At 42.0% G+C, this 24,688-nt stretch overlaps 1 protein-coding gene across 4 annotated transcripts in view; it reads left to right on the forward strand.

The window, feature by feature from the left end:
- Positions 1–24,688, forward strand: part of sash1a (SAM and SH3 domain containing 1a) — a 187,155-nt gene that overhangs the window by 84,944 nt on the left and 77,523 nt on the right. Inside the window, exon 1 of one of the 4 annotated variants that reach the window (XM_051960859.1) lies at positions 21,622–21,744. The exons of the other annotated variants lie outside the window; for them this stretch is intronic. The gene's annotated coding sequence lies outside the window, so the exon portion shown is untranslated. Of the gene's footprint in view, positions 1–21,621; positions 21,745–24,688 lie in introns of those variants that run through there. 4 annotated transcript variants of the gene reach the window in all.

The raw sequence follows: 24,688 nt of genomic DNA on the forward strand, positions 1-24,688 counted from the left end.
GTTCACTTTTAATTTGCCATTTTCTGCCCAAGTGCTCGCCAGTACTATACTCCCTGCATGGTTAAGTCAGAGAATAAGCTTTTAATTGTGGGGATGGTAATGAGAATAATGGCCCTGGGTAAACTGGGTAATTTTTTTTTTTTTTTTTTTTTGCTGAAGCTATAAGATCCCATTTCATCAGAGTAGGTAAAGGTTGTGATTGGAGGCATTGTTCAGTATCCCAGGAAGCACACTCGAAATTACTCTTACTGAGAGTTAGCTGAGACAATCAATAGGAACTTCTTAGCTTTGGACACAAAACTAGGCTGCCTCTGTCGGAAATGAACGAAATCTGCTTACCAGCACCTAGAAAATATTTTAATTGATGAATAATGTAGTGGAGTCTTGGCACCAACATGAGGTTAGGAATCCTGTGGAGACAGACAAGAAATAGTCAGACGCAGAAATGTCCCAAATTTTGACCTTGTTTTACCCTTCAAAGTCCCTCTGGCCCAAAGTTCATCTACGCTACCGTTCAGAAGTTTCACCCAGACACATTTTCCATGAAAACCCACGCTTTTATTCATGTGCTAACATAATTGCATAATTGTTTTCTAATCGTCAATTTGCCTTTCAACACTATTAGCTAACACCATGTAGCATTAGAACACAGGAGTGATGGGCCTCTCTACCTCAATGTAGATATTCCGTTAAAAATTTCCAGCTTGAATGTTATTTACCACATTAACAATGTCTGGACTGTGTTTCTGATTAAATCAATATCATCTTCACTGAAAAAGCTGCTTTTCTTTCAAAAATACTGACATTTCAAGTGACCCCAACCTTTTGAATGGTACTGTATGTGTATTAAAATTATAACATTTTCATTAAAATGTTGTTTATGCTACACAAAATGGCCTATACAAAACTATAGTTCATTATTTGCTGCTGCTCACTGCACCCAAAGCATGCCAGCTCACCTGCTCAAACACCATAAAACTAATCTACACATTGAGCAATACATGTTCAAATGGGATTCCAAAGAAGAGTAACTATAAAGGGAACACCACCCTGCAAGTTGATGCCATTTGTGTTTGCTTTGTATGAAGCTCTGGTTGAGTCTGTGTTTCTGAAAATGCTCAGACATGTCTTATTTCTTTCTTGATGTATTTTCTAGCAAGACATGGATTACATGACTTGATTTTCTTCAGAGGGCATCTTTCAAACAGCAACTTGCTGTTTTTATTCTTAAACAAGATAGAATAGTTTAATTGGTGAGCTATAGCGGTGCTGATAGATGTGTTTTGCTACCCCTTTTTGCTAAGCGATGACAAACATTCCTGTTGCTTCCATGCAAGACGTGGAATGACGAGATGCAAGAGAGTGAATAGATCAATCTTCTTGTCTGACTCTCTGCAACAATGGGAATCAGCATATTTCCAAAATTCTCCCAGAGCACCCCAGGCAAATTTGCATTCTTTCCTATCATTTTGATGCATCTGACATCTTGGAACCAAATTTGCAAGAAAGCCTCCTATACAACTGAACTGCATTCACACTTTGTTTTGAAAGAGGACGGCAGCATAAGTTAGAAACAGGACTTTCAGTAGGAGATCTAAGTTTGTGTCCAATGTGGAACCATTTTGCTTCAACTTAAGTTTCATTTGTATTCTTTTAGTTTCCCGTTTGCTGTTTGGTTAGGTTTTAGGATCAAAACTATGTTGTCAGGTTTTGGAAGATATCATGTTTGGTTTCACACTTTTAGAGCAATAATTACCTATTAGAAGCTTTGTGAAATTTAGGCGCCAAAATTTCTTGGTTAGGTAAAAGAAAATAGCACTATTTGGATTAAAATATAACCTTTTAAAAACATGTTAAAAGTTAACTTTTTTTAGCAATTGGAAACAGTCAATTGGCAATTGGAATGCCAATTGTTAGCCTAAGAAAGCTAGTTGTTAGCCTAAGAATGCCATTTACTAGACTTGGAATGCCAGTCTGTATCCCAGGAACATTGGTTGCTAGCCTAGGAATGCCAATTTCTAGCACAGGAATGCTAGTTGCTAGCGCAGTAATTGGGGAGCTCCAGTTGTCAGCCTGGGAATTTTAGCTTTTGAATTCCAGTTGTCAGCCCAGGACTGCTAGTTGCTAGTGTAGAAATGATGATTGTTAGCCCAGTAATGCTACTTGTACATTTTCTAGGTTGCTTGAGTCGGGATGCATCTAATATGTGATTATTTGACTGAAAAAAGTAGCAGTAAAACAATAAAATAACTCATAAATATGTGTTGATCTGAAACCTATTTGTGATATGCCACCAGCAGAATATACATTTCTCTCAAAACATGATTAAGAATGCAGTTGTATAGAAATATGATTTGTGGGATACAGGACTGATGCCTAGATACCAATACCTCCTACAAAAGCAAAAAAAAAAAATGCTTTTGAAAGAAATGCTGCAAAATTTGACAGCCTCATTTTCTACTTTATACAGGACAAGGGAAATGTGAGCCTTCCATATACACTATCAGCAGCATATGGGTTTTGCATTCTTACTGGAGACTCACTTTCAGCTGGACATCTGGATTGGCCATCATCACTTGCTCTCATTTTTGAATGAAAGCCATTTTTAGAAAAATGAAATTTTCTTTACCATACAAATGATGTACATGCTTTTACATCCCCAAGCAGTAAAGACTTAACATAGCTAACTGAGCCTCTGACCACTGGCTGTATGTTAATGAAATCTGGCTGTGGAAGGAAGCATAAAGGAGGAAATGAAGGGACGAGATGTTATTTCAGGATGGAATGGTTTTGGGGTTTGTCTTCTCTTTGCTTATTAATCACCTCCCTTTTTTTCTTTCCCTTTGTTGGCATCTTACAGCTCTCGTCTTTCTCATTCCTCTGCAGATGAGACTCTGTAAGATGCCGCTCCTCTACCGCTCATTAAAAACACAGACAGGACAATCATAACAAAACTTCTCATTTAGCCCTTCGCTGGTATGACACCGTCTGTGCCTGCACGCCCGTTCAGCGTTCACTTGACGGACACTTGAAACATCCAATTCTTGGGTACCAGCAAACAATTATTCGCATTATTCGCCCAATCATCATTCAAGGCCGGCAATTAATGATGGCTCCAGCCAACCATGAAGCAGACATGATGGGCGCATTAGAACAGCAGCCGGGGGTGGCGATGTGGTGAAATAGGAGGCGGATGTTTGAGCATGTTGTCAACAGGGTGACAAATGACCAGTGCTGGTTTCTCATCAAGCTGATGTCTGTGTTATTCATGGAGCTGTGTCTGATTGAATAATGCACTTTCAAAAGAGAGCAACAGGATTAAAGGCACCTTTTATGTAGAATTATTGGCCTTTTTTCTCATAGATTTGATGCACCTTTGGATGTAGTATTGCTGAAGTTTTCACTCAGTGTGATTGGGCTTATTGATCAGCGGCTAGCCGATCAGTCTATGAATCGATCAGTCACCTTCACCTGTCTTGAGCTGTGATTGCTTTCAGCCTTGTGTATGAGTCGTGGCTTTTATGTGTGCTCTAGTTTTTAGGTACTCTTTGTACCTCCAAGTTCAGCACTTCGATAAGCCCTGTAAAAGGAACGCCAGATAATTGGAGCTGTTTCGACACAGCAGATTATGTTACAGGTTCTTTGGAACAGTAGATTATAAGACTGAAGGTCTTTCGTTTTCTGCAGGATTTCTGTCTGAGGACACTCTATTCATTTCTTATTTGAAGTCATCTCTCTCTTGTATTTTTTCTCAGTTCCTGGTTTGAGTTTAAGGTGTTTGAGTGTTTTTTTTTGTCCATGAATGCATCTGAGAGGAAACATTAAAACAAACAAAAAAAAAGGAGCGGTGCCGTTTCAGAAGTTGGTAGCTGCTTATGGGCCATAAGAAAAGAAGACTTCCACTAGTCTGGCTGATGCTGACATAAAAGCCGTCTGGTGCTTTGAAGATGTGAGCCTTTTGAGGACTGAAGCAATGCGTCAGCACTTTGTCGGGTGCTACATCTTCAGTGCTGCTGCTGGGGACCAAATACACGGCAGTATTTGGAAAAGGGAAAACTACTGTCCTGTCCACTGAGATATTTCCAGAAAGTATTTATCAAAATCCGCATTATTGAATGTCTCCTAAAGTGTGCACGTGTACAAACGGAGACATAATATCTGGTATAGAGGGACTGAAAAAGATTCCAACAACATTGCTGTTAAACATGATTCCGATTCTTCTTCTTCTTTTTTTGTTTAAACAGAGATAGACATGCAGGCAGGCAGAAAAGTGAGATGGAGACACCGAGGGCAAGAATGAAAAATCACGGATAGTCATCATTATCTAGCTCCAGTCCTCCCAGCGGTGGAGCAGATCAATACACTGTACCCAGCATGGCTCTGCAGTGGAACCAGCTCCACAAAGCCTCTCATTACTGCCTACACTCTCATCACTACACACACACACACATAAGCCCACACACTTTCACACAGCCAGCTGCCAGTGCATGCACACACATTCACCGCTCACACTTGCAGACATGCCTGTGTACACATTGTTGTTTCTCTGTCAGTCTTCAGTCAGTCACGCTGCCCACACGTTGCACATCCGGACACGGATTTGAAATGTTGCAGGGCTTGGTTAACTGTATTTTTTTTTTAAAGAATTTCAATGAATCTGAAAGCAGTGACAATTTTTTTCCCTGTCTTTTTTTTTTTTTTTGTCCGAACACATCTCTCCTAGATTAGAGCCTGCACAGATAGCTAGTAGTACACATCGAATGGGTTTTGCAGAGTAAAGCTTAAATCCATTATTTTTTTCCTTTAACATGTCAGGCTTGTCACTTTCGCACATATTGTAGATGTCTGCACGCGTGTGCATACTCACTTCTGATCATTCCAAATCCCAATCTCGATGAAATTAGGTCATAATATTTACTGTGTTAACGAGTTTCTATTTTTGAATAATTAACATGGAGTTAGTGGGATTTGAGGAGGGAATTGGGTCTCAATATAATCCTCCAAGCCTCCAGTGAATGCAAATATATTTTATGTGAGACTGGTTTATCTCTATTCTGTTACTGGTTGTACGAAAGATGGATTAGAGGAGCAGCTCATCTTTTCGGGTGTCTTTTTACTGTGGCTATTGTGTGCGCTCAGTGCATGTTTATATACATGTACCACTGCTGGGGGAGGAAAAAAAGAAGAATGTCATGCATGTCTGCCCTTTTTGGAGTTCTCCCAACAGCTCTTCAGCTCTGGGGAGCCACTCCAAGAGTCCTCCAGCCCCAGCGATTTGCATTCACCGTAAAGTTCAACAAGCCAAAAGGCTGCTGCTGCCACCGCCGCTGCTGAACAGGGACACAGAGCTCTGCTTGTTTTCTCACTCTTAATCAAATGAATGGCAGGCTGTTTGCGCAGCAGTTTGCAGACTTTCGTTGTCTTTATTGTCTCCGCCTGGTGCATCTGAAATGAAATTGCTTGCTCTCTCGTGGGAGGCTGGAAAAGGGGGCTAGACAAGTCACCCTGGGAGAGTAGAAATCTGATCCCGGAATATACAGCTGTGTTTCGGCGTGCTTTGTGCCACTTCCTCGCGTACACACCGGCGCCGACACGCCAGATGTTCCTTCCGTGTTTTATAGCTAGCTGCCCCAGGAGAGAGGAGAGCCACCTGCTGGAGGAGCTCTGCTGTGACCTTGAATATCTATAGAAGCATCCATCTGCTTCCCGTGCGCCCCATCCTGCTGTGCAACATTAAACCTACATCACACATAGCCAACTGGTGATGCAGCCTGCTGATTAGTATCGTCGGCTCATGGGGGCTAAATCCACAGAAAGAGGAGCCGGATTTTCCTCCTGATTTGATGAGGGCCTACTTTCGTATGTGGAGAATCCGAGAGAATCTCCACAAAGCCTTCAGTCTTTACATCATCGTACAGCAAGACAGCTTTTCACGCCAGAATTGTCAGTCTAGAAAACTTCACCTTTAACATTCAAAAGCAAGTTTATTTGAGATAAATGTACAGTATGTATCCTGACAAACATGCTCTGGATGTGCTTTCCCATGCAAATCTGACTGCTGAGGCTGCCACAATGCATAATCAGTGCAATAGGTTGTCAACCCCTCGATGTATTAGTTTGATGCCTAATGAAATGAGAGACACATGTATTTAAGCTCCTTTCATCTTATTGTCTCACATACCCAGCCCTCATATTTTGGTGACGATTACCATGGCAACGTGTCTGTAAGGAGTCGGGAGAAAACGAGCGAGAGATTAAGGGACAGAGAGAAAGAGAATGGACCGGTATAGAAAAGAAGGAATCGGAAGACTGAGCAGAAAGAGATGTGGCATATTGTGAAGATCAAGATGGAAAGAAGGAAGAGAAGAGCAGCATTGATACATGTGAATGTTTGTCTTTCACTCGGTTATATTGCCAATAAAATGCAGCATGTCGGATAGGGTTTCTTATAACTGCTGCACACTTAAGAATTTTTTTCCCCTCTCAGTCAGAGAAACGGAGAATAATAAATAGCAGACATTGTATCTGTAACCACAACACAATATAAGTTTTATCTGGCTTCCTTTTCTCTGAGTGTAAAGAAATGATACTCAACCTCAAGGGGGTTGTTCGCTGGATATGACTGTGCTTGTACAAAATCCTGCCTGAAGAACTTCAGGAACACAGTGTCGCTTAAGGCTGATCTTCATTATTTTTTATTGATTTATCTTGTCTAGTTTGTTGATTCATTGATTAGCTGTCAGAGAATGGTGAAAAATGACGTCCTCAAATTACTTATGTCTTAAATGCAAAGATATTCAGTTTACTATCATAGAGGAGTACAGAAACGATCCAAAAAACTCTGATTTAAGAGGGTAGAATCAGAGAATCTTCACTTTTTTTTTTACTAAAAAATCATTCAAGCCAATGAATTCTTCATCAGAATAGTTGCTATTAATCATTGTCATTCATGTCTCTGTATAGATCAGAAGACTTGTGCAGTATCTGTTTGGTCAGCTTAGAGGGTAAATTTTGTTCAGAAGTTTTCATTAGAGAATGTTAAGATGGATGGAAAACACCTGATTTAGAAATGAGTATTCTCTAAATCTTTAAGTAGAAGCTTGAGTTGAGATTTTTGCCATCCTGTACATTTGATGCTTAGGTAATGGTTGCCAGTTTTGTACCAAGAAGAAAAGTGGCCGTTTCATAGAGTAGTAAATAAACCCCCAAAAATCTAATTCAGAAGGTAGAATCAGAGAATCTTGACATTTCCTTTACCAATGAATTTTTCATCAGAATAGTTGCTATTACTTACTGCAGCTTTACTATGGAAGTTTTGTGTCAGTACAGATCAGAAAACTGAAGGAAACTTGTGCGGTATCTGTATTTGTTAGGCTTAGAGAGTAAATTTTGTTCAGAATTTTTCATTAGAGAATGCAAAAATAGATGGAAAACACCTGATTTAGAAATTAATACTCTCTCAATCTTTATGTAGAAGCTTGAGTTGAGATTTGAGTACCTCGAAAATGTTTGTAATTTCTGTACCAAGAAGAAATGTGGCTGTTTCAAATGACTCGTATATTATCAAATGGGTTTTGCTCCACCTAGATTCCATTGATTTCTGCATGATATGGAAATTGAACAGTAGATATCTAGGTTTGTAAAAGAGCAGTATAGTTTTAAAACTGATCTCATGAGATGATATAAGGGACTGCATGGGTTAAAATATGCTGTGTAATCATCTGAAACTCTTTTGCAGTTCAGTGTATGTCTCTTATTTTGCAGACACATACTGCTGGCTCAAAGCGGCGGCCTTAATTAAATTCATTTGAACAAAGTGAAAGAAATAGCACTTTCATGCTTCTATATTTTAATTTCTACTTTAGTTTATCAGAAGTAAAGTTGAAATATCCCCCTCTGGGTTTTATTATATAAGCCATTAAATTAAACAGAGTGTAATCTTTCAACGGCAGGGTGGAGAATAAAGATGGCCGCCTCAGAAATAACTCTGTGTTTTTGTTCCTTTGATGAAGTAGGAGAAACTGCATGGATATGTGTGTGTTTGTGTTTCCCTGCTGTGTTGCTCTCCTTTACACAGGAACTAAGTCCTGCTGTGCAAGCATGCTTAGTGAAGCCCACCCCACCCCCTGCAGACACACAAACACACACTCACGTATGCACACACCAGTAGTTACACACATGTATGGTATAGGTCTGCTTACACACGGCATGCTACACACATTCATACAGCCCAAGGAGCGGCGGGTTACAGTAACAGTATTTTCAGTTTTCCCAGTGCTCCGAGTAAAGGAACTGATCTAAGCTGCTTCCCATCGGCATTAAATATGCATTAGTCCCAGCCTTTCATGTGGGCGCTGAGCTGTGTTTTGTGTAAGAAGTCCTGGGGATATTTTCTAATACTTGGAGCCCACCAATTTTTTATCTCCATCTTTTAATTAAGAAGGAGAATGAGGTCTGCAAGAAAGCGAGCTAATCTTTATTAAATGGAATTTCTGGGACGCTGGCTTGCTCCAGGGTTGGTTAGGAAGCATCCCGCCGACAAACACCGCAAACCCTCGGCTCCACGTTCCATTATTTCTCATCAATTAACCTTGAGAAACCAAGGGAAGGGACCACACAGCAATAATACCAGGCAATAAAAAATGAACAGAAGGGGTGATGCCGCCTAATAATTATTTCAACCGCTCACCTGTTATGTCTCATTCTTTTTGAATAATGTCAAGCGAGGGTCTCGTCGCTGACAGAGTCCCATTGTTCACGCTGTCAATAAGCTATCGCCAGCTCAGGCGGGACGCGCTGCTTGTGGGCTTAAAGCTGGTTCTGTCTCATGTAAAGACACGGCAATCAATCATTTTTTGACAAGTGTCTATAGGAGGATTGGGGGTCTGGGCCCACATTGTCCATGCCGGCTCCCCAGGATAAAGGTGAATCCTAATCCCAGCACTCTAGCTGCTGTGGCCACCACTGGCCGCTCTTATTTCCCCTCTCCTGGCAGGTTGGCCCTCTGCTGTTCTATTATCCCTCTATCTGTAATTAAAGGCAGCCAAGGGGAACGGAGATGGAGTGAGAGAGGAGAGGAGCTCAGGATAGGTGTCCATATTTCACACGGAGGCTAGCTGACAGGACAGATCTAAGCCTTTCCATGGCTCAAGGGTTTTGTGTAATTAGACCATTACAGTGCAGTTTTTTTTTTACCGTGCAGACAAAGCAAATGGTTTTTCAGTTTTTCCAAAGAAATCTCGTGAACGTTGTCTGATCTGATCTTTAAACAACTGAAAATGTTGATTAACCCTTTGAACTCCAAGCCAATTGTGGTCATTTTTAATCCTGGCACATTGTTACTGTCTCTGGGCTCATTTTTCACTGCAATATAACCTTCTGCACCTCTATGGAAACAGCACAAAGAAGAATTCAAAAACATCTTCTGTGCAGTAGCGCATAATATAGTAAGAATGTCATAAATCAGTTTAGAATAGTTCAGTGAAAAAGCCCCAGAGCTTTTGTCACGTGACTGTTGATCACTGATAAGTCACTAATGGCGTTACAGTTCTGTGGTTTAGCGTAGAATTTTTTGTTTTTTTACAGAATCTAGTTGGTTCGAATGCGTTAATTTTGGCAAAATTTGGAATGGTGAGTGTAGGATTAAATAAATGTCAAATATTGTTATTTTAAGCTTATATTTGGTTAGGTTTTCCTAAAGAAAGGTGTGTCACAGATGAGTAGTTCAATCATCAGTTAAAAATCTAACAATTCTTTTGTTCTTACAGTTTCTGCCTCTAAAAATGGTGTTATTTTGGCCAATTTTTTCAAAAGATGGCCTACTTTTCAATCCAGCTTGTGGGTTTTGGAATTCGCAATGTTAAGAGAAACCAGTATTTACCACTGTTTATTGCGGGACAAGACCCAAACCATTGTAAAATCGCATCATTTGTACATCCCAAAATGCCTGATCTTCTACCAATTTTTATTTCCTGCTCCATTCTACCAAATGCTGTGCTAGTGAACTTAAACGTAGTGTCTGAACAAATACCCAGCGCTGTCCATTTTCTCTGGAGAATTCATCTTCACAAAATGAATTGCACGCTCTTGTCCAACGAGTGCGCCTCCTTCTTTGTGGCTGTGTAGGTGTGTGTAAATAAAGGTGGTTCTCCACAATTCCATCCTGCCGGCACACGCTAAGACTGTAATATCACATGCTGTGAGCGCAGCCTGTTCACACTCATAAATCGCACTCTCTCCCCAATTTTTTACATCCTCCCTCTGAAGTGCTGCAAATTTTAATGTCAGTGTTTTGTGAGTGTAACCCCCATGCCAGGGCTTTGTCTGTGGGCGCACGCTGGCTAGAATTGAACAAGATTGCAACCTGTCGCGGTAATGGGGTCTCTGACCCGGCGAGGCCATCACCACAGTGTGTTGTGTAGGCGTGTGCGGGTGCATATGAGCACACAAACCTTCTAATAGAGCCTCAAGGGCATGGCTTAGCTGCCATAAACAAGCAGCTTTTGTTATCAGTAAGGCAGTAAATATTGATTATTTTAAACGGCTATCACATTATGCTCATGAATATACATTGATTGCACATCCTTGGGTTAATATTGTTCGATTTGGTTTTTGAAAAATGCGAAACCATTAGTAGCGCATGAAGCAAACAGCCATCTGTAAAATCTTATTTATCTCCTGGAGGCCCCCTGGAGAAAGCTTCATCTAAATGACATGAAAGGAGGATTCGATAAATAACAGACTTTTACTCACCTTCATATGAATTGTTGCATTTAAAGCCATCATTCATCACACAACCCCAAACCATACAAAATAGAGAGACGTCTAGTTTTCCAGGAAACTTCATTCATTTCTTGGTAGTTTTACCCATCGGTTGAGTTTCAGTCCATTTACAGAAAACAAAACGTCAGTTGCACCAGAATAGACCCCATCAGTGTTCCACTACAGCGTAAACCACCATACCTTCCAGATCCAAGACTTTTTACCAATGTACAATCACACTGTCTGCAGAATGTACAACACATCATTAACTGTGGTCTACCTCTGGTTATTTAATACACTGTTTCTTCTCTTAGACTGCGAACTCCCTTCACTGGAAAAGCCTTGAGGGTATAGATAGTTCATGTATACCGTTGCCAACATTGTGCGAGAATTTTACAACCACCGTCAGCACTCATTCTGAGATGAACTATATTTTACCTCTGTTTTTTTCCTTGTCTATTCACTCTCAAAGAGTTTGGCCTTCTTCTTTTCTCCCTGAGTTCCTCCAGCAGCTGCTGAGAAGCGTTGATCACTTTGACGTTAGCACGCCTCGCTCACCGTGGGTGTAAATAATCAGATTTGTGACAAGAAAGCAGCCAGTCAGAGGAGGTGAGAATTGAATTTTTGAACTCTCATTGTATTGGTCTGATCTGAATACCGTTCGGCTGATAAAACAGCATGCCTCCGCTGTTCTCATGAAGAGAAACTGAATTACTAATTTGAGACAGAGTCGAGCAAAGATTACAGCAGATTTGCTGACTGGCAAGCGGACTCACGCGGTGGGCCAAGATGTGCGCATCCCGTCTTTGCCAGGTTTGGCACTCACGCTGAATGAGTGAAAGCATCTTATATTCATCAGGCTGCTTCACAGAGAAAGAGCTATTCTAATGTTGTACACCCCAGGGAACAATAATGGTCTTAAAAAAAAAAAAGCAAGGCAATTTTACACACTCACCACAAATTGGGGAAATGAAATTGTCACGATGTCAAGAAAAATAATTAAGATGTAACCCGACAGCGATGTTGACTGTGAGTTTTTCACATTTTATAGACTACAACCTGACATTTCTCAGCTTTTTCATTGTCACTGGAAACAGGGAAACGGTGAGGAGAAATAGTCGGAGCGGGTGAAAAATTGAGCAATGATGTACGCTCTGACGGACGGAATTTTGTGAAGCCTATACAGATGCAATACCTCAACATGATGAAACGCTGCAGAATTGAAACGGCGAAGAAAAAGAGTGAAAGATTACTCACCTGACTTCCAGCTACTACTGCTTAGTGCCCTTGTAACCTGGTCAGGGAATTCCAATTCCCTATGTACCAGAAAAACAGATTTCTTGAGGTTCTTCTCAGCATTTTTAATTTATTTTTGTCACGTTTCTGTCAGGGCTGCACAGTGCCTCGGTGTTTCGCACTTTCGCCATGCAGCTAGAAGATCCCCAGTTCGTGTACTGGCATTCCCAGGATCTTTCTGCGTGGAGTTTGCATGTTCTCCCTGTGCTTGCGTGGGTTTTTTCCAAGTTCCTCCCACAGGTCAAAAACATGCTGAGGTTAATGGGTTACTATAAATTGTCTGTAGGTGTGTCCATGAGTGTGATTGTGTTTGTCTCTATGCGTAGCCCTGCGGTAGACTGGTGACCTGTTCCTGTTGTGTCCCCTGTCTTTACCCTAATGCTACATGGCCACTAGATGCGGTTTTCCCACATGTAAACATGCCGCATCTGAAAATCGGCTGCTTCACGGGCGTGTACTTGAGGCCAAAAGCCAGTATTCAACTCTTGCTGACCTTCTTCTCCAACTATCCTGCCTGCCCCTGACTGGACAAATGCACCGACAACAACAACAACATGGCAGCTCACTCGCAAACTTTCTATTTTATTACAAAAACAGTTCAGTGAAAAGTATATGAAATAGCGTGTGTAATGGCTGAATCTGTCTTCGTTTTAGTTCACCGACAACTAGTTTAGATGTTTGACGAAAGTTCCGCGATGCCTCGGACTTCCGTACACCTTTATTGCATAAAGTCAAAGTCAAGTCTACTTTATCCAAATGAGCTGCAGTCCGCGCGGGGAAAGGCACCACAACTGGACCAGCATGCAACATGCAGTGAACTCCACATGAAAACAAAATTAATGGGATGCAGGAATTTGCCAGATCTAGTGGACAGTGGACACGTACCTTAAGTCAGCTGGGATAGACTATTGCCCCTCCACGACCCTAATGAGGATTAAGCAGTATAAAGATGATGGATGGATGGATGGATGTTTCTGTCATTTTATCTCTTAAAACGGCTAAATGCATCTAATTCCTTTTTAAATGATCGTCTCCATCAACATCAGTTTTTTATGTCTTTTTTTTCCAGTCATATATCAAATTCTCTCCTTGGATTAATCCCTCAGATAAGATTTTATTCATCCGCATTCCCATCAAAATCAAGGATAAAGGTATTGAGCATTTTAATAAATGAGCTCCCCGGACCTTGACAGAGCAGGAGATGGAGCGGATTCAGCCCGAAGGCGATCTTGAATAGAAAGAGCGGGGGAGAGAGAGCTTGATCTGTCTTTATGCGCTTTTAATTACACATGGCTGGCTGGGCTCCAATCCCCAGAGAGCCAAGGTGAAGCACATTTTAAGACCAGGGAGGGACTGGAGCGAGGCGGGAGGGTGGCCAGCCAGCTAAAAGGGGCAGGACAGGGTTAATTCAGCAGACACGTTTACAAGAGCCAGGGGCGGCTGTCGATCATGCCTCAGTATTTTGACTGACACGGAGTGAAAACAACTGTCGAGCTGGGCCACAGGTTACATGCACATCGCAGGCGCTAGACTCATAAATCCAGCATATTCCACATAGAATCGCCTTATGTGTTTTATAACATAACGTGTATGCATTTCTCCAACACGGAAACTCCCATGTGGATTTTTTTTAATTTGGAGGAGAAGCTTAGTTGCACTGTGGTGCCTGGCTTTCTGCAGAAAATGAAATCTGATGACTGATATTGTCTTTTCTGGCCTCTGACTTGAATCTGACAGGCAGTCAGTGTTGTTGGGCAATATGAGCAGACAGACATGGTGTACAGGTATATCTGCTATGACTGATGGATCAGAAAGGCGTTATGCTGCGGATATTCACACTGTAATATGCATTTTCTGTAAACTGCACGTCCTCATTCATGCAGATATTGACAAAAAAGTCCAGATAGATTCACCGTTAAGTCATATTTTATGTGTATGGCTCAATATTGCACATTTCCTTAAGGGGGATTCACAATCTATACTTTTCTGTCCTTCACGCTGATTCTCTCACACACTCTCACATGTATTTCATCGACACACATTCCAGCAGTTCAGTTCTCCGAGCAGCGAGAGCCGAGGCAATAAGACTCTCACACAGAGACACCTTTTATGTATCAGGAACCCTTCATTCACATGATTCTCACCTCCCAGAACTGTACTTTACGACAGAATGAATGGTGTAACCTCCAGGCAATGTCAAGGTGAAAGAAACGTGTCAGCGCCTCCCCAGCGAGCTTTTTTCCTCGCTCCGTCTCTCTCCAGTTAATGACTCGAGTATGGAGAGCTTTACCTCGTCCAGGCCTGGCCAGATGAGCCCAGAGGAGATGGTCAGCCTGTAATCACAGGCAATCATCGGCTCTCTCCCTGGATTTCTGCTGCTCTGGACTGAACGGCATTGGCCCCAAACCTGTGATTTTGAGCTGCAAGGTGGAGTGAGACAAAGGGGGAAAAAATGAGGAGGATGAGAATGAAGATTTCCAACACAAACAAAAGATTCAGGAGATGTTCGCTGTCTTTGCTTAGCATGTTAGCATGCTAATACTTGCTAATTGGAACAGTTGATGCAAATATCATTGTTATGCATGCATTGGGCCCCGTTCATATTTTGACTTGATAATGGTGGTTGGTAAAAAATTCTACATCACCAGAAGTTATGGTAATTTATTCTGATGAGGACATGAATACAGGTTCTAAATTTCATGGAAATCCATGCAGTAGTTCAGATGTTTGTCAATAGTTTAAGAGACAGTTTTGCTATAATCTAAATAATGTAACCTCTGGAGACCAGGAACTTGCATGCAAAATGAAAGAGCTATCAATTCAAGAGTGGTTTCAATAATTCAGTCTGGACCAAAGTGCAGATTGGAATTATTAAAGTGTGACTAACTATTCATGCTACACTGAGTCAAAGTGCAACAGCTGTGAAGACACCCTCTAATTCAGTTAAACAGACCTATTAGCTGCACACAGACAATAACAAACATCTATGACTATGTTTCAACAACAAGAAAGTATATTTACAGTGCTCCTGCTCCTAGATCAGATCCAGCAAACCAGCAGAGAGTGAAGTAAGTAATCATATCAATCTGCACTCGTTGACTTTCCGCTGAAGCCCGCCAGCATCTCGACCTTCTGGTGGAGCCGCCACCCTCCACATTATGTAAAAAGCACAACAAAAAAAGAAACTACCGCGCAGCTTGACATGGTGGGCCCAGTCGCCGTGACTTCTCGACCCTCCAGGCTAATTCTAATGGAGTTCTGCTTCTTCCAGCTCGTCTGTCTCTCCCCATCAAGTCACAACAGCCCCCACATGGCCTGCAGCGCTGATAGTAATATGGAATACAGAATGGTTGCTCATTTTCAGTTTACAGCCAAGCTTTGCCGGTGCCACTCAAAGAGGACTAGGGCACGTCTCCGCAACCGCCACCAGACCGACTGCTGGCCTTGATGGGCAGAAAATAACCCCTGCTTTTATAGCAACAGCATGCCAGCTCGTTCTTTGGAGCTGCAAACTTGGACATTGTGCTGCGCAGCGATAGTGTGTGTGAGAGAGAAGCCTTGGACTGTTTGTCTGTAACCCTCGGTCCTACGTGCTCTGCGGTTGAGGCTGGTTGTCTGCTTTCTGCTGTGGTCTTTCATCACGTTCACTCCCTATTCTGGCATGCCTACCAGTATAGTATCTGTATGTGTGTCTGTGTGTGTGTGTGTGTGTGTGTGTGTGTGTGTGTGTGTGTGTGTGCAGGTAAGACCAGAACTTTACTGCCATCTAGTGGCCCAAGCAGCTACAACTCTTTTCTGTGGGGTCAAGGAGATTACAAGTCAAAAAAAAAAAAGATGTTCCTATACAGTTGCTGTGTGTGTTTGTGTAGGTGCAGGTTGTTACCTCATTAATGGCAGTCTATATTGGTGTAGCGGGTCAGTTAAGTCAATGAGCAGACGCTAATTCTTCTCCAGAGCTGTGCACTGCCACTTGTCACACATTTGCATATAAATTGCTTTAAATGTGATGTTGCTGCTAAATTCCTTAACCCACCACTTGTTTAAAATTCATGGATGCTTTTGAATTTTGTCAGGCACGGCTGAGCTGTCAAAAAATCCTTTGATGCAGTTAAAAAAAAAAATTTAAAAAAGCTTGCAGGTGTGCATGTGCATTTGGTCTGGGGTTTTGTGAAATTCTCTCGTATTTTGTCTCTGAAAATTCTCTGAAGCTCTCCCTGTCTGCTGTTTTTCTGATTTCCTCTTTGTGCGTGTGTGTGTTCAGACTCATTACCCCGTCTTTGCTAGCAGATGGTGAAAGGAGGCTTGTGCCAGTGTGTTGCAGGCGTGGATGAGCTCGTATACAGTAGCTATCTTTGGTCGCAGTCATTTGTATTCTTAACCAGTCCGTGCTACAAGGGTAGAAAAGTTTCAAACTGTGTCTTTCTGTAGGAATATATGGTAATGTTTTGCTGCAGAGTCGACCCATTTCTGACCTTTTCATCACCGTTAACAAACTCCAGATAGCGAAATTCTTTTGGCTGTATCACAGGCTCTTATAGGCCGAAGATAAACCCACACTCTCATTCACACACACACACACACACACACACTTTTTGTCTTACTATCGCTGCTATCTTTTGCCAGTGGGTGATCAGACTTTAGACAAGTACTCTTGTTCTGAGTTAATTTGTGTCTACTGGTTGATTGTTTGCCTCGGGAGGAACAAGGATGGCGCTAAAAGTAATTGAATGGCCTATTTGCATTCTGCTAATTGATTCTGAGGGTTTCGATGAGGGTTTTTTTCCTTTGGTGTGTGTGTGTGTGTGTGTGTGTGTGTGTGTGTGTGTGTGTGTGTGTGTGTGTGTGTGTGTGTGTGTGTGTGTGTGTGTGTGTGTGTGTGTGTGTGTGTGTGTGTGTGTGTGTGTGTGTGTGTGTGTGTGTGTGTGTGTGTGTGTGTGTGTGTGTGTGAGACAGAGCACATTGCAGACTCACAAATAAACCATTTGTCATCAAATTAACAGATTTTATGGAATTATCTAACAAAAATGTGGACACTTACGTGCATATTTACCATTTTAACCCCTTTGAGAAAAGCTGAAAGCTATCGTTTCTTTCCATAAGGACTCTAAAGAAGGGATGTTCAGAAAAACACAGTGTCAGTTTGTCTTTGTATATTGAAAAATCCTACACCTGACATTTTTTCCCCCAGTATATAAAGACATCGATATAGCACAGACTAGCTTGCTATTCACTCATAACTCAGGTGACCTGCACAGTCATGCAATCAAAGCGAGCAACAGCGTAACAGCTCAGCCTGCAGCAGCGGTGGAATGCATCGACTCTTTGATGTCTCCGTACCTGCCGCTACACAACCTCCTTGCAGCATACGCGGCTATAATAAACATGTTTCAGAATGTGTTTGTATTGGATGGATCTTTATGGTCTGCTTTTGATACTAACTCCCTGAATACAGCCCTTTAGTTTGCCTGGATTAAAAGAAGAGCCCCATGGCCTCTTGTTTATATATATATATATATATATATATATATATATATATATATATATATATATGATCAAGGGAATGCTGGAGGATTTCATTAGCCGTAATTAAGGCTCAAACATGTTTATATTGTGATTAAAAGTGACTGATCTGACCTGGTTTTGCTGAAACTGAATCATTCAGTGGCTCAGAAACATGAAAAATATTCGACTTCACGTACAGGAAGTGTGCTGTCCAACCACTTGAACAAAAGAATGTTGACCTCATTTTCTCAATGTTCCTTCATCTGAATGTGTATACACTCCTGAAAATGGCCTGTTTACATATTTTGGTCACGTTACACATCCTTGAGATTCTCTCTCGGCATTTTTCTTTCGCTGTGTGTTTACGTGAACCTTTGCACTGTGTTTCCTTCTCTAAATGTTGTGACGGCAGGTCTAAACAGGATGCAGGTCAGCTATAACACTGGTTTATACAAGAGATATACAGGTTGAAGAGAGTGTTGCTGGCCTGTTATCAGTGTATTCATGCTGTTTGGATGAAGGTAGACTGCTGCTCTGCAAGTATTCCGATCTAACCTTCTGAACCCCGCCAACTGGATTTAAAGGCGTGTTGTTATTTCAAAAGATTATCAAAATTTTATCAATTGTCAGAGCCAGAAACCATGAAAACAAAGATTTCCTTGAACATATCATGTGCCTCATGTCTTTCTGTTGGAAAACATAACCAAACCCGAGCTTAAAATTGTGATACTTCACCAGATTCAATTTATTTTACATTTGTGATGGAAGAAATCTCAAAAAATAAACATTTGATTTAACAAGATTCTATAAAAAAAAAAAAAATTCAGCACTCCTTGTAGCATCCGTGAAGCCATTAGCGACTTAGCTGTGACCAACAGTCTCATGACAAAAATTCAGGAACTTTTTGGCTGAACTGCAGGCTGTGATCTGTACACAGAGCATATAGGAGACAAGTATGGAAGCAAAGCACAAATGTAAGTAGCAACATAACAAAAATATCTATTGAAAGGCATGTTGTCATTTAGAAAGAGTCTCAGTAGTTCACCACTTATCATAGCCAGAAACTGTGAAAACAATGATACGCCAGATGTCCTTGAACATATCATGTTATGTGTCGTTTTGTTGGGAAAACATAACCAAACCTGAGCTTAAAATTGTGATACTTGACCAAATTCACTTTATTCTCCATGTCTCATTTAAAAATTCTCCAAAAATGCACTGTTTCATTTAACAAGGTTCTGTAAAAATTCTGCACTCCTTGCAGTATCCGTCTATGTCTATTAAAAGGCACGTTGTTATTTAAAAAGTTTCACCGCTTACCAAAGCCAGGAACTGTGAAAACATAGATTGCTTTTGTTAGGGTCTGATATTTTTTTACTGCCCGTATCAATCATACTACTAGTATTATTCTTCATTATTTATCATAACATTCTCACTATCCCTCATTATTGTTACTCATAACACTTTTATTGAATATATGCCTACTTTATTCCTTTATATTCTTGTGAAACATAATTCTTGCTCTGCACATCTCTTCTTTAACCCTGTATAGCGATTCACAGTTCCTGGCGTTCCTGTCGTACATGCTGCTACTTTGAACATTCCCATGAGACATACTAATAACTCTATCCTGATTTACAGATTGTTTGTAAGTGCTAATAAAAATGAGTTGCATTGACCTGTGTAGGTAAAAGGGTCTTGAACATTATCTCACACTAGCTGAATTGGGGAAAATCAAAGTTGAAAGAAGACGGGTCAACAGAGGGCAAAACAAAGGTGCCTACATTCACTACCCCTGCTGACATACCTGTCTGATACACACACACGATATACACACACACTCAGTCAAGTGCTGAAGACCACTGAGATCAAAAGCTACTGTGTTAAGAATTGCCAAACAATCATGACTCAGTTGGAGACGGTGTGTCACCAGGAACAGTGGTGATCTTATATGAAGGAGGCAGAAGTCAGCTCATGATGATGATGGTACAATACACTTTGCTAAATTAAGATACACTCATCAATCACAATAGGGAGGGAATCTCTTGCAGGATCATGTACCAAGAGGCTAAAGGACAAGCCTGTGCACCAGTGATGAAAGGGCTAAGAGTGGTTCCTCCCCAGCAGTTTTTGACCAATTAGATAGTTGCACATTTTCGTAAATACACTCTGTCTACGGCGAATTGCATCCATTACTGGGAAGACGCCTTCAGATTAACACTTTTGTTAACTATAGTCCGCTGAGCAGTAGTTGTTCTTGATCAAGCTACTTGTTGCAGAATAAACAACCTCAACTCTTTGATGCACAGTGTGGGTCAAGAAATACCCATTTTCCATTGGATTTGGGTCACTTTTGGCCCATGTTGCACATCAAAGGGTTGACTGAGAGAAGTTGTTTGTCTTCTATCTCAAAAACCGAACACGCTCAACACTTATAAGCATTATCAAATTCACTTTATTCTACTTGTCTTATTTAAAAATTAATGAAAAAACATGCATTTAATTTAACAAGATCCTGCAAAAAAATAAATAAAAAATGAAAATTGTACACTCGTCGCCACATCCAGCCATTCATAACTCAGCTGTGACAAACGGTTAAATCACAAAAATTCGGGGACTTTTTGGTTGAACTGCAGGCTGTGCTTACACAGAGCGGAGGAGGCAAATATGGAAACATATCAAAAACCTAAGTAGCAAAATATCTACAGTGGAGAGGCATTTTTGAGTCCTCTGAATTGTCATGAAAGTTGCACTACTAATTCTTACAGCTGAGCTATACAACTTGCTCCATGCATTTTAGTCACAGACGCAAGCTGACCAGCTAATGTGTGGCTACGTGTTTTCAGAGAATGCAGTCAACTCCAGTTATGCTCCATCGCATTCTGAGCTTCCACTGCTTTAATATGTGTGTCTGTATGGACGTGATTTGTTTCCTGTTTGCCCTGGTGTCAGTGTCTGTTCACCATCACCGTGGTGTACTCTGGGTTATTTGGTTCTGTCAGCAAAACTGGCTTTGGTAAAGCTGTGTCCTGGAGGCTGGATTTGGGGATAAGGAGAAGAAGTTGCTCTGGTCTCCATCCAAGCCCATGTCTGTCCTCCTCCTTCCCTTCCAGTTTTCTCTCTCTCTCTCCCTCTCTCTCCCTCTCTCTCTCTCTAACTTTCTCTCTTTTTTTCCCTCTCTCATTTCTCCATCCTCCTCTCCCATGACCTCAGGGAGTCCTCAGGAGGTGCAACGGTCCAAAATGGGATGATATTTTTTTTTTCTCCCCTTGTCTCCTTCTTCTTCGGTCGCTCTCTCCCGAATTAACATTGAAAAACCCCAAACCTCACTGCTGAGTGACTCATTCAAATAATTGTTGCTTTTAGCTGTATCGGGTTACTCTTTTCTCTGACTCTCTTTTTTTTTTTTTGCTTTTCTTTCTTTCCCCCAGTACAGTGCGGTATCTGGGCCACTTGTGAATTGGGGCCTTTCAGCGAAAAAGGCAGGAAAAAAAAAACAAAAAAACAAGTGACATCAGAGAGGGAGAGAACCTGAGCAGACCTATAATTTTCTGCTCTGTTTCTATGATTGCATGTATGACCATTTTAGTCCTCCCTCTAGCTGGATCACTTCATATGTGCACACATCTATCTGTTCGGTGTCTTATTTTGGCTCTGCTTAGATGTATCAAGGTGGAGCTCGGCATTGTTGTCTTTTTACAGGAAGACGCGTTTAAATGAGCCCATTCATAAGTGGATAAGAGAGACAACAAAGAGATGTGTGTTTGTGTGTGTGAAATAGACGCCAAGAAGAAAAGGGATGGAAAAAGAAAGCGGAGTGTGTCGCGACAGGAAGGGCCATCTCGATTTTGAAAGAAATCCGAGACTTGCTGAAACATTTTTGGATCCGAAGTTGAGGGGTGGGAAAGAGCAAGACATGTGGACTGAAGGATGAGATCCCTCCCCCTTTCTGCCAAATCGGAGTTACTGTTGACGATCCATAGCTATAACCCTCCCTCCTTTTCCCCTCCTCTCCACGTCCCATGTGAGCAGCAGCCTGATGACTGGACCTCTCTGTGTGTCTTTGCTTATGCTTTGCTGCGCTCCGGCAGACATGCATTGTTCTCCACTGTACACTACTTGTTGCTGCCATTCTCAGAGACTTAGGCTGTGGTAGCTCTGCAAGGACTGGAAAAGACTGGAGCGGTGAGTGCTGAGAGTTTTCATTTTTCAGGCTTTTGTTCGGAGGCAATAATTGGTGAGAGTTGAGGTGATATTTGCAGCTCTTGAATGAGACGGTGAAAGTTTGGCACTCTGAAAAGAACCTAGAGAAACTTTTGTATTGCTGCCGAGTGATATGCTCCGGTAGTGAGAGCCTTTTCTTTTCTTTTTTTCCCCAGCTCTTCTCTTGTTTCCAACTGAATAGCTCTCCTTTTCGCTGACTCACTCTATTAACTTAATTCGAATGGCTCCATGCTGTGTGGGTGTGTTTAGTGTACATGTGTTTGCCATTGTGTATAATTTCAGGAGTAATTTTCCACAATTACCTCGCTGTCCTCTTCCATCTTAGCGGTTGTTTCAGTCAAATTTAATAGCTCGCTCCCGTGTTACTACTCCACAACCTAAATGTGGGACTTTAACAAAAGACGGGTTGGAGGGGAGAAGAGAAACTGAAAACGGAGGGAAGACGGATGCTGGCGTACAGCTGTTACTCACTGTTTGTCCTCGCTCTCTCAGGTCCTTATTGATTTTTTTTTTTTTTTTCCTCCTCTCTACTCACTGGATGAGAACAATAGCCTCATGCCTGGCCAAGACCCCTAGTAAATAAGCCAGCTAAATATCAACACCAGCAAGATGTCGTTCATTGATTTGCTTTTTAGCGCACACACACTTGGACACACACGCACACATATACAATTGAGCCTTGTTGTCTAGAGGGACTGTATTGTTTGGTGGGCATAATTGTTTGTGTGGAAGTGTCTAAAGGCCTTGTCCAAAAGGTCTCGGACAATGAAGTCTGTCACCAGAGGGATGTGGATTTCTGTCTCCCTCTCTCTCTCTCCCCTCTCCTTTTCCTGTCCAAGTCCCCCCCGTTCACATCTGGATCTCTCCCACCAGCTGACAAAGAACAAGGGAGCGGATGGAGGGAGGAAGGAGGCGTGGATGGTGAGGGAGGAGTGCGAGAGAGGGAGAGAGAGGGATAGAAATCGGAGGAAGGGGAGTTTGCTCGGGCCAAAGTTCCCCCCTTTGCTTAGACTTCCCTCCGCGCAGGAAGAACAAACTTCACAATGTCATTGTGAGTGCTCGATGTACAGTATGTGAGGAAACCCAACGGGAAGCGCCGCCTCGCACACACATGTAAGAGCCCATCAGTTTTACTTCTGTGCATGTAATAAGCGCATACATATTTAAACATGGGTAAATGTGCATACGGTCTGTTCATGCAATCGCACCACACTCAGAATCGTGACTGTGAAGCCAGTGTTGAGCCCACTGAGCTGCTGTAGCGCTGAGCTCAGAGAAGAAAGTGCTGGAGGGCTTTGGCCTTAGCGTGTGTCAGGTTTTCAATGGGAATTTTTGCACAAGGCTTTTTAGCTGTCAAAGCGGGCCCTGTTCTCTGTCAGTCCCTACCTTCCGGCTCATCCGTCTACAGCTGGACTCTGATGAGGCTCCCTGAAGTTGAAACCATAATGAAAAGCTCTCGGTTGGCCTGGATTTGATTTATATCTCCTTTTCTTTTTCACTCCCTCTGCCAGATGAAACCGTACATGCCAACTGTTGCGATGTTCTGCCAGCGCTGGGCAAGCGCTCGCCTGCTTATCCAAACCAGGGTCAGGGCCAAAGCGCCATGGCAACAGGTGTATGTTGATGATTAATATTAAGCAGTGAGCGAGGCAGTGTGGCTTCTTTAAATTCTTCTTTGCGTCTGCTTTGGAAGTCTGCTCTTTTTTGGGAGGGTGGTAATGATTGGGACAGTGATAAAACACCAGCCTTCATTTCCTCCCCAGCCTCCCAGGAACCGCCTGAGTGTGCAGTTTTCAGCCATATGTGCATGTGTCATTCAGCCATCGCCCTCCCTCTCAGTGCAGCTGGTCTGTGTCTGCCTGCTTTTTTTCCCAAGCTTATTCCTTGCTGTTCGCTACGCCTGCATCTCTGCGTAATGTACAGGCGAGGAGGGATGATGTTACAATGCAGGTGGCACTGAGGTCACTGCTGAGTCTGAATACCCCTTCTTTGGGACCTGGCATCAGCGCTAGTGCTATTACTTCTCATGTAAAAGTCTGTGTTTGCATTTTTTTAAAGTAAGTTTGTCTTTAAATATAAAGCATTTAATGATGATTTGAGACAGCAGCTCTGCTTTTTAAAGTCATTTTTAGATTGTTGCTATATTGTCGCCTTCGTGGTCTGATGTCATCCACTTTAATATGTGTCACATTACATCAGTGTGTCACTAAGCAGGCTGGGCTCCACAGCCAATGAGGCGGCGTCATTTGGCACAACAAGCGGCGTACTGTACCGTCGGCGTGCCAGCCAACAAATCCAAGCGGGGAAGACTGAAAGTGTGTTCGAGCGGGTTAGAAAGCTCGGGTTTGTTTTGGTCAGGCTAATAACATTCACTCAGCAGTGATGTCAATGCTCCATGTACAACAATGAGTCTCACAGCGATGGAACGAGACCAAGACCGAGACAAACAAAACCACCACACTGGGACAAAATGGATGTATAAATTAACATTAAAGAAATATGAGGAGAAACAAAAGCGTCGTACGCAAATCTAAAAGTTATTTACACCCTCACAATGAGCGCTTTATTTCAGGTTGGAAATTATATTTTGCAGCACGCACACTAACTTGGAAACAGAGAAGATAAAGTAGATTTAGCATATTGATGGATTTCGCTGACATTCAAGCATGCGGATGGGTCGCAGTGTGCTACATTGCAACCATCTGGGGTGTTTATTTTAGAAGGTCTTCAGAAAACATGTTGTCTGAGCTCCAGATAGGATTTTCTGATTCCTGTCTTCTTTTCTCTGCCTCTCTCATTCACTCCCTCTCTTTTATTTTCAGATAGATCAGAAGCTGCATTTAAGCTTATTATTTCTGACATTTCTGCTCCTATCTTGGCATATGCCTCTCTCCCACATCTCCAT

The sequence above is a fragment of the Acanthochromis polyacanthus genome, chromosome 16 (assembly GCF_021347895.1).
Source record: "Acanthochromis polyacanthus isolate Apoly-LR-REF ecotype Palm Island chromosome 16, KAUST_Apoly_ChrSc, whole genome shotgun sequence".
Taxonomy (NCBI): domain Eukaryota; kingdom Metazoa; phylum Chordata; class Actinopteri; family Pomacentridae; genus Acanthochromis; species Acanthochromis polyacanthus.